The 8860-nt window shown below is 34.4% G+C and overlaps 1 protein-coding gene across 3 annotated transcripts in view; it reads right to left on the bottom strand.

Moving 5' to 3' along the window:
* Positions 1-8750, bottom strand: part of Xrcc4 (X-ray repair complementing defective repair in Chinese hamster cells 4) — a 188600-nt gene extending 179850 nt beyond the window's left edge. The window contains exon 1 of one of the 3 annotated variants that reach the window (XM_013015950.1): positions 8678-8750. The gene's annotated coding sequence lies outside the window, so the exon portion shown is untranslated. Of the gene's footprint in view, positions 1-7998; positions 8072-8120; positions 8243-8677 lie in introns of those variants that run through there. The other 2 variants (XM_013015952.1, XM_013015951.1) reach the window with 2 other exon arrangements.
* Positions 8751-8860: the final 110 nt, after the last annotated feature.

The raw sequence follows: 8860 nt of genomic DNA on the forward strand, positions 1-8860 counted from the left end.
TTGTTGTACCAAATATAATACAGCTACAAAAAGTCAAAGTAAATTTGCATTTCATTGATAACTGACTTAAAAATTAACTGCAAATCTAAAATTATCTATTTTGTCTATTCAATTGAAGCCATTCTTTTTTCAAAAAGAAAATAAAAATCATGAGTTTGCTAGAATATCACAAAGCAAAACTAAAGTACTATACATCTTTAACTACATAAAACCACAGGAAAGAATTCTTGATTATACAGTACTACATGCTATTTCATTAAAGGTCACAAGGAGTCCAAAAAGAATCTCAAGGTAAAAGTAAAATAAGTTAAAATGAGGAGAGTAAGATGCTTCCAAATTTATAAACTGGCAATCATCATAATTTATTATTTCCTGAAAAACTCTTCTTACCAAAAAAGATAACTTTATAAAATAATACTTGATAACTACTTCAAGTAAACATGTAAATTTTTCAAATATACATACATTTTCAAGTAAACATACATCTGTATATTTGTATTATAAGTACTGTATATAAAATATATCTCTAAATTCTTCTTAGTAAGTTTTTCATACAATGAGATCCTTTATGCCTAGATGTCATCACAACTGAAATGCTATAATCATTTGTGAATTTACTTTTAGACCAATTAGTCAATATGTTTAACATGCAGAAATTACACATTCTATAATCCATAAACTTAAAAACTGCTACAAAACCAAAAAAGAAGCCTGTGTGTTGCTGGGGGTTTTTATGCCAATCATTGAATGTCACAGTTAGAGGCTCACATAATTCTAATGGTCTCAAACCCCATAACTTGGAGTAGGAATTTAAGTTAAAAAATCTGGGGATAAACAAAGGAGGCAACAATGCTTGATAAGAAATGTACTCATTACCTTGCTCATGTAACTGTAACCCCTCTGTACAGTCTTTTCACAATAAAAAAACTTATTTAAAAAAATAATAATCTACCCAAGGAATGTCATTTGTCGGCTCTTTAATCCTCATATACAAACACAGGCATATGGACACACATGCAGAGGTAGGCACTCACTCAGATTATTACTTTTCTTTTTATTTATGCCAGTGATAAGGCCTGGGCTCAAGGCCTAGGCACTGTCTCTGAGGTCTCTTTGCTCAAGGCAAGTGCTCTCCCACCTGAACCACAGCTCCACCTCTGGCTTTTTGGTAGTTAATTGGAGATAAGAGTCTCATGAACTTCCCTGTACAGGCAGGCTTTGAACAGTGATCCTCAAATTCAGCCTCATAAGTGTGAGCCATTGACACCCAGTTCAATCTGATTTTGTTATTAAATTGACATGGTTTCAACTTTGTGAAAACAAAACACAGAACTTTTAGTTATTCCAAAACTGCAACTGATTTCATTGCAATTTTTTCACCCTCATATTTTGAATTAGTTACAAATTTCTAATTTTAAAGACTAATTTATTTAAAATTCGGTAATACACATGCCTTTCAGTCACTCATTCTACTGTCGCATTAATATAAAGAGTTTTAAGTTCAATAATGTTAAAAAAGATTAATTTTTAAATACCCTTGAATTACTGATGTTTCAAATAGTTTCTAATTTTCTGTTTAAGTTAACACATGATCACGAAATTAAGTGATTTTTATTTTCAAAGACTCTATTACTTTAGTACACTGGTATTTAAAATTTTGAATGATCCCTATGAACCACATTCACGCATATAAAATATTAGTGAGCGTACATGAGACAACTCAGTATCCTATATCTTGTGCTTTCAGTTGCTTTAGGAATGTTTTTATTAAAATGTTTATAAAGTACTTCATTCTTTTACTTATTGAGGGTACCCTCTCATAAAATATCAAATACAAAATGCCTTAGAAACCACTGACTGAAACAGAAAGAAGGTTTTTAACATCTTTTATGATTCAAAAAGAGCATATCAACTATCTCTCCTCTGGCTATACCTGTAAAAGGGAAACAGCCATAGTTTTTTTGGGGGGGGGTTGGCCCCAAAACAACTTGAAGAGGGAGAATTCCCTTCAGTGGGACAGATTAGGGCAATGAGAAAGCCTGTGTTTTGTTTTGCAAGGGCACTAAAGGTCACACTAGTATTGGTAGCTCTCCCAGTCAAGAGCCAAGGAGCTAAAATAAACCTGCAGGTGGAAACAGTTGGGTCCCGCCCCAATTTGTACATCAGTAGCTTTATTGAGAACTCAGAACAGTTGAGAATTCAGAAGCTTATCTTTAGTACTTTGTATCTTTGATGCATGGCCTCTCTCTTAGAAGAGAAATAAGTTGTTGGCTGGTATGCAGTTGATGTGATCTTAGACTGAACAAATGCCATTCACAGTTGCTTCTGAATAAACAAGACACTTTTTAAATTAGTTTACAAAGAATTTTGTATGCCCTTTTAGATGCTGATAAGGAGCAGTGCAGAAGCCAACTCTTAGGTCAGTCTAAGTTGGTCACAACACTATATCATTGATAACACTATTTTGAACTTGGGTTTCTTTCATTTTCCCTTATAAGTCAGTTATGGCTTCTTTTCAAGCTACTTGGACTGCAGGTGTTCAAACTTTGTCAGCTCTGCCAAGGAGTTGTACTTACAGATCAGAAATGACTAATAGCACATTTCTAATGTACCAATTATGTATCCCCTTGAAAAAAGGTGGTTGATACCTAAAATGAGTTCAGAATAAAGATTCGCACATAGTATAAGCTGTTAATAGTCGTAATTAGATTCCTGGTCACATTATTTTTTGACAAGATTGTTTTTTAAGCAAACAAAAAGAGAGAGGAAGAGGAAGGGGGAGGAGAGGAGTATGAACCAAGGGAGAAAGAGGGAGACAGAAAAGGAGAGGGCGAGAGAATAAATATATTTGCAAACTATAAGTATGGTGACAGATTTTCTTTTTTTTCCAGTGGGTCATGGGGCTTGAACTCTGGGTCTGAACGCTGTCCCTGAGCTCTTCAGTCAAGGCTAACACTCTACCACTTGAGCCACAGCGCCACTTCCAGTTTTCTGGTGGTTAATTGGAGATAAGTGTCTTACAGACTTTCCTGTCAGGGCTGGCTATGAACGGTGATCCTCAGATCTGTCTCCTGAGTAGCTAGGATTACAGGTGTGAGCCACCAATGCCTGGCTGGTGACAGATATTTTTTAAGAGTTATGAAAAAGAAGTTCAAAGACAGGAACCTAGATATTCGATAAATTCAATGGTAAGATATGTGCAATAACCATTGTACTCTTTACCTTTAAGAAAAATATCAGATACAAAATCAGAGGACAATAATGGGAATTAATCCTGGGGGAAAGAAACAATCAAGTATAAATTGTGATACTATGTAATTTAACCATATGAAAATATTTAAGAATCAAAGGAAATTGTCCATATTTAATATTTTAAGCTATAAAATGGCAAGTTCATACGGTTTGAATAATAGTAAGAGTTATAAATGGCATATGTGTACTTACATTCCTATTTGGATGATTTAATTACATACTTATTTCCCATGCAGCAATTTCTAACTCTAAGCTATTTTCAACAACATTCCTGGATTTACTTTGGGCAACTCTAAGTTCTAAGTTCTAAGATACAAGCAAAAGTTTACATTTTGAGATCTTTCAGGGGACATAGGTATAAAACTTCATACCAAAAATTTAAATCAAGTAGTTGTCTTTAGCAAAGGTAGAGGTTCTAATACCACATGAGCCAAGCTAGTGAGGTAGCAGCTCAATTTTATCTGTTCTTTTCTGAGGGGTAGAAATTGTGGTAAAATGGAAAATATTAGGTGATCATATAAAGATGATAGCAAATAACATCAGTCATTATTATGAGTGCAAAACTGATTAGTATGGGTATTAGCCCTTGTTGCTCTGACATTGTGATTATTCAGAAAACTGACAAATCTTTACTTTTACAAAGTCACTTGACTTAAATGTTGGCAGAACCTTTTTGGAAAACATTGGGCAGGGTGTTTTAATTTTTTTTAATTATCTGTATTCCTCAGTTTCCGACACAAAGTTAAAAACCCATGGAAACTCCTGAGAGATAAGAATTACTTTTGTTATTCTTACTGATCTCCTTTCTACTACAGATTATAGAGGTGATTTAGGGCTGGTTCTCTAGATAATCTGTTGGATGATTGGGTCATTGTAAAGACAAAGGAAAAACAAAACATTCTCCAGAGCTATAAAATGCATTAACTACCTCATGCTCATTTAAATAGTTTACCTTTTTATGATTTTAAAGATGACTACCTGACTACCTTTTCCGTAAGGGACAAGATACGGAAAATAAAGCTGCACTCAGAAAACCAAGCTTAAAAATGAGTAACTACTACTTCATAACTGAAGGTGGGTCATGCATCAAAACTTTCATTGAATACTCATTGTGTTTTCAAACTTTGATATTCCAAACATAAGAGACTTTCAACTCTCTAATAGGACAAACATATAAAATTATGATACTGGAAAGTGCAAAAGCAAGGCTAGAAAGTACCTACGAAAAGTTGTATTATTTTGGAAAACCATACTTTACTTACTTCTCATATTATTCCTAAAGGAAAACGGAGAAGGGGTAGAAGAAAGGGATAGAAGAAAGATAAAGAAGGGCATACCAAGCTAGGCAGAGTATTCATGAGCAAAGGCATGGTGGCAAGAAATAGAATGATACATTAAAATAATGCTTGTTTCATATAGCCTATCAGAAATGACAAATTCAGATACATAATTAAATTCATTTATTAAACCAAAATTGATTCCCTACAGCTATACTTCAGGTAAGTACTTTAAACTTGGCTTTGGGCTGGGATGTAGCTCAGTGGCAAAGAGCTTGTTTAGCAATGCAATGTCTTGGGTTCAATCCCCAGTTCCAAAAAAGAAAAAGAAATACAGTAAAAAAAAAAAAAAAAAAAAACCAACAACAAAAACAAAAAGAAACTTGGCCTCATTCTTGGCCTTAGGATTTTACTCTGTATGTGTGTGTGTGTGTGTGTGTGTGTGTGTGTGTGTGCATGTGTGTGTGCATGTTTGTGTCCGTGTGTGTGTGTACACACGTGCTATTCCTGTGGCTTGAACCCAGGGCCTGGGCTTTGAACTTCAATTCTCAGATCTCAGTCTCCTGAGTGTCAAGGATTACAGGTGTGAGCCACTGATGCCTGTTAGAATTTTACATTTTAATAAAGGAAAATAAACACTTAAAAATACTTGTGGCAGAGCCAGGCACTGATGGCTCACACCTGTAATCCTCGCTACTCAAGAGGCTGAGATCTGAGGATTACTGGTTCAAAACCAGTCCAGGCAGGAAAGTCCATGAGACTCTTATTTCCAATAAACTGCCAGAAAAGTGACACTGTGGCCCAAGTGGTAGAGTGCTAGTCTTGAGCTGAACTGCTGAGGGACTGTGCCCAGGCTCAGTAAAAAGAGACCCAGAGGAGACTGAAATGCAGAACACAAAATATGCATTGTTGAAAAAGTGCAATTTTAAATAGTGATGATTACCTGAAAAGATTATATTTCGGCAAGTACATAAAACAGATGAAAAATAACTAGTTTGATGGTTAATAGAAAGCATTCCAAGTAAACAAAGAGCCTATGCAAAGCCAGAGGTTGATCCTAGGCCCTGTGTTATAAGTAAAAAGGTGGCCACATTAGCTGGAAAAAAATTAAGGGAGAGAGTGAATGCACAGATGTAGGGGTGCAAAGGTGAGATAAGACCAGTTCATGTAGTCGTGTAAGTTAATTGAAGAATACTACCTATATCTTGCCTCTAATTAGTAATAAGATTTTTAAGCAAAGAAAGTAACATTCATTAATACATTTTTTATCTTGAAATTATTCTTGAGTTACAGCAAAGTTATAAAGATGACATAAAGTTCTCTTAAGTGACTCATCTACTCTTTTCTAATATTACCATTTTTATATTCGCATGATGCATTAACTAAAACTAAGACAACAACACTGTCACATTACTATCAAACTCCAAATTACTTCCAGATTTTACCAATTTTTCCACTAATTTTCCTATTCTGTTCCTGGGTCGATCTAGGATGACTAGTTACACTTACAACCCTATATCTTAATACAATTTTTACTTATATTTTAATAACTTCACTGGCTAGTACTAGAAAATAAACTGCAAAAAGGCAAGGATTGAATAAAGCAGAAAGAATAGTGAGAACACTAGTCAAGAAATAAAGGTTCTCAAAAGAACTATGACTATAATCCAAACAAGAAATGGGTGATAAATAACAGAAATTCAAGTGGTAGATCATTGTACTAATATAAAACACTCAAAATATATTAAATAGAAAGAGACAAGACTTACCGATGGTTTATGAAAGAATCAAAAGAGAGAACTAGAGAGTAAAGAACTACATTTTTTTATTGTAGAAAAGAGCAAATTAATAAGGGTTCAAGTGGGAAAAGGTTAAAAGAAGCGTTTAAGGTTAAAGAAATAATATGCATATCAAATAAAAAGTTTATACGTCAAAATCCAAGAGTCATGGAGTAGAATGAAAGTAGGCAGTTAGAGCAAATATTGAAACACAAATAAACTCTACCTTAAGTTATGTCTACGTGAATATCAGTGAATGTAAAAGGTAACTAATATAAATTAGCCATAAACACTATTAGTAACCAAAATCAAAATTAAAATGCAGAGAAAGTGGTCTGATAGTATAAAAACATCTTATTGTATACTTAATATTTTCAAACGAATGTTCTTCTCTCATTAAACAAGCAGGATAGGGAGAAAGCCAACTACTGAACAGCCAACAGTCACTGAGTGCTAAGCTGCATGAAAATCATTTAGAACATTTACATTAATTTTTAAGCCTCAGATTACAAGGAAACCTGTACACTCCCCCCACAGAAAAAGGTCAGTGTGTCTATTTTAATATGCCATTCTGGGAAAATAATAAAGTCAATGCTGAAAATAATCTAGATTGTGGAGAGACAATTATTGAATAAAAAACTACATAGGTTTTATTTTTAGGTTTTATTGTTAAAAAGAAAATTATTCAGGATAATTTGAAATGAGAATTCACAGAGGAGTTGCCAATAAAAGATTCTTGAAGTAGCTGATGATGTAAAATACTACTTAAACTAGTTTACTAGACGTGAAAATCAAAGGCAAGTGGTCAGTGTCCTCACTATAATGTCCCTAAAATTCTCATCACATCAGATATTTTGTTTTCTATTTTATATGAACATAACAGACATTATATATACACAATTATTCAGCTTCATCTACTGGAAATTTTGCTTTTCTACAGACAAAAAGTTAATTTCAAATGTTCTCTACTGTTTTAAAACATAGGGAAACATTAAGAACCTTGTTTACAACAAAAGACTTGCAATTTCAAACAACAATTGCATAATGGTACTCTTCTAAGTCAGTTTGAAGTACATCTGCATAATATGGTATCAATCTTCACATGTAATAAAGGTCAGTTATGACATCGAGAATGTTTAACTTGTAAGAGAAAGTATGGCAATTACAACAGCATTAAATGATCTTTTTGACAGGTAGAATATACATTTATTTTTTAAATTAGTTATTATCCTCTTCTGTATCCCCAATAAATTTCTCAAAAGACCAGATTATCTTTCTCTGCTGCTGACTCATGATATGGCGAATAAGCAGGTGCTTATGAAAAACTTAGTGAGTTGTATATTTGACCAATTCTTGAAAATTAAGTATAATATATTCAAAAATATCATTAAGATTAAAATAAATAAGATTATTAATTAAATAAATTAAGATTAAAATAATTGCGTGTAATTTAACAATACAACCTCATATGGCAGAGACCCAAATGTCCTAATCATTGTAGTATTCTAAATATTAAGGAGTATCCTTTGGATAGAATGCAGATTATAAATCAATACCTCACATGAGCTTTCTTCTCTCACTCTCCTTATCTATCCTAAGTCAATGAAATTTAACTGGTAACATTCTTAAAAGAACTATATACTGATGGAGAAAAAAATAAGTCAGCTACTTGGAAACAAAATTTGCCATACCTTTTATGCGCTAGAGGTTAGAGTGAAAAACTGTGTCATCTTATTAACTATAAAGTTCAATGCATGAGATTGTTTCTTACTGAAAATGGGTGAAGAAAAATAGGGTTAGAATAACGGCTTACCCTACTAGGATTCCATTAATCAATTACTGCATTCAGGAAAGGGCAAATCCTTTCCACTGGCTACCACAAAATGTCCTTTTCTCTCTCCATGGGGCCTAGAATGTTGCAGTCCTGGGACCCACAGTCATTCTGCAACAAGCCTGGGGAGTGGGAAGAAGGGCGGCTGGGAAGTAAATTAAAAAAAAAAAAAATCAACCAACCCAACCCAACCCAACCCTCAGGACTCAAATGTCAATAGGATCACAACATAGACCTTCAAAATGCTTCGCATTTCTAAAAGTTTCTCCCGCATAAAACAGAAAAGAAGCCAAAAAGTAAATGCAACAGGTGCACACCCGCAAATGGAGGCTCGGTACCCTGGCATCCCTGAGAACCCTCACCCAGAGGGAGACCCCAGGCAGGAAAAGTGAAAGTGCTGTAAATGTGAAGAAACTGTAACGATCATAATATGCAATATAATATAATAACCTATAATAATAACAACGATAAAAGAAAACCACAAATAAAGCAGCAAATGACTATCATTTAAAGAGACCTCCTCCTCTTCCTGGCCCTACCTCTCCAAGACTCCACTTCCGGTCTCCTCGAAAAAGCTGTCTCTGGGAACGTCAATGTGGCGAGCCAATGACAATGTTAGCTACTTCCGCAGGACAGCATTTCGTCGTTCAATCCCGCCTTTTCCGGTAGGAAAGCGCCTATCAAACTGTCAGAATCTCCGGGCCTGGGCGGGGACGCGGAAT

This window comes from Dipodomys ordii, unplaced genomic scaffold (genome assembly GCF_000151885.1).
Source record: "Dipodomys ordii isolate 6190 unplaced genomic scaffold, Dord_2.0 Scaffold28, whole genome shotgun sequence".
NCBI lineage: Eukaryota > Metazoa > Chordata > Mammalia > Rodentia > Heteromyidae > Dipodomys > Dipodomys ordii.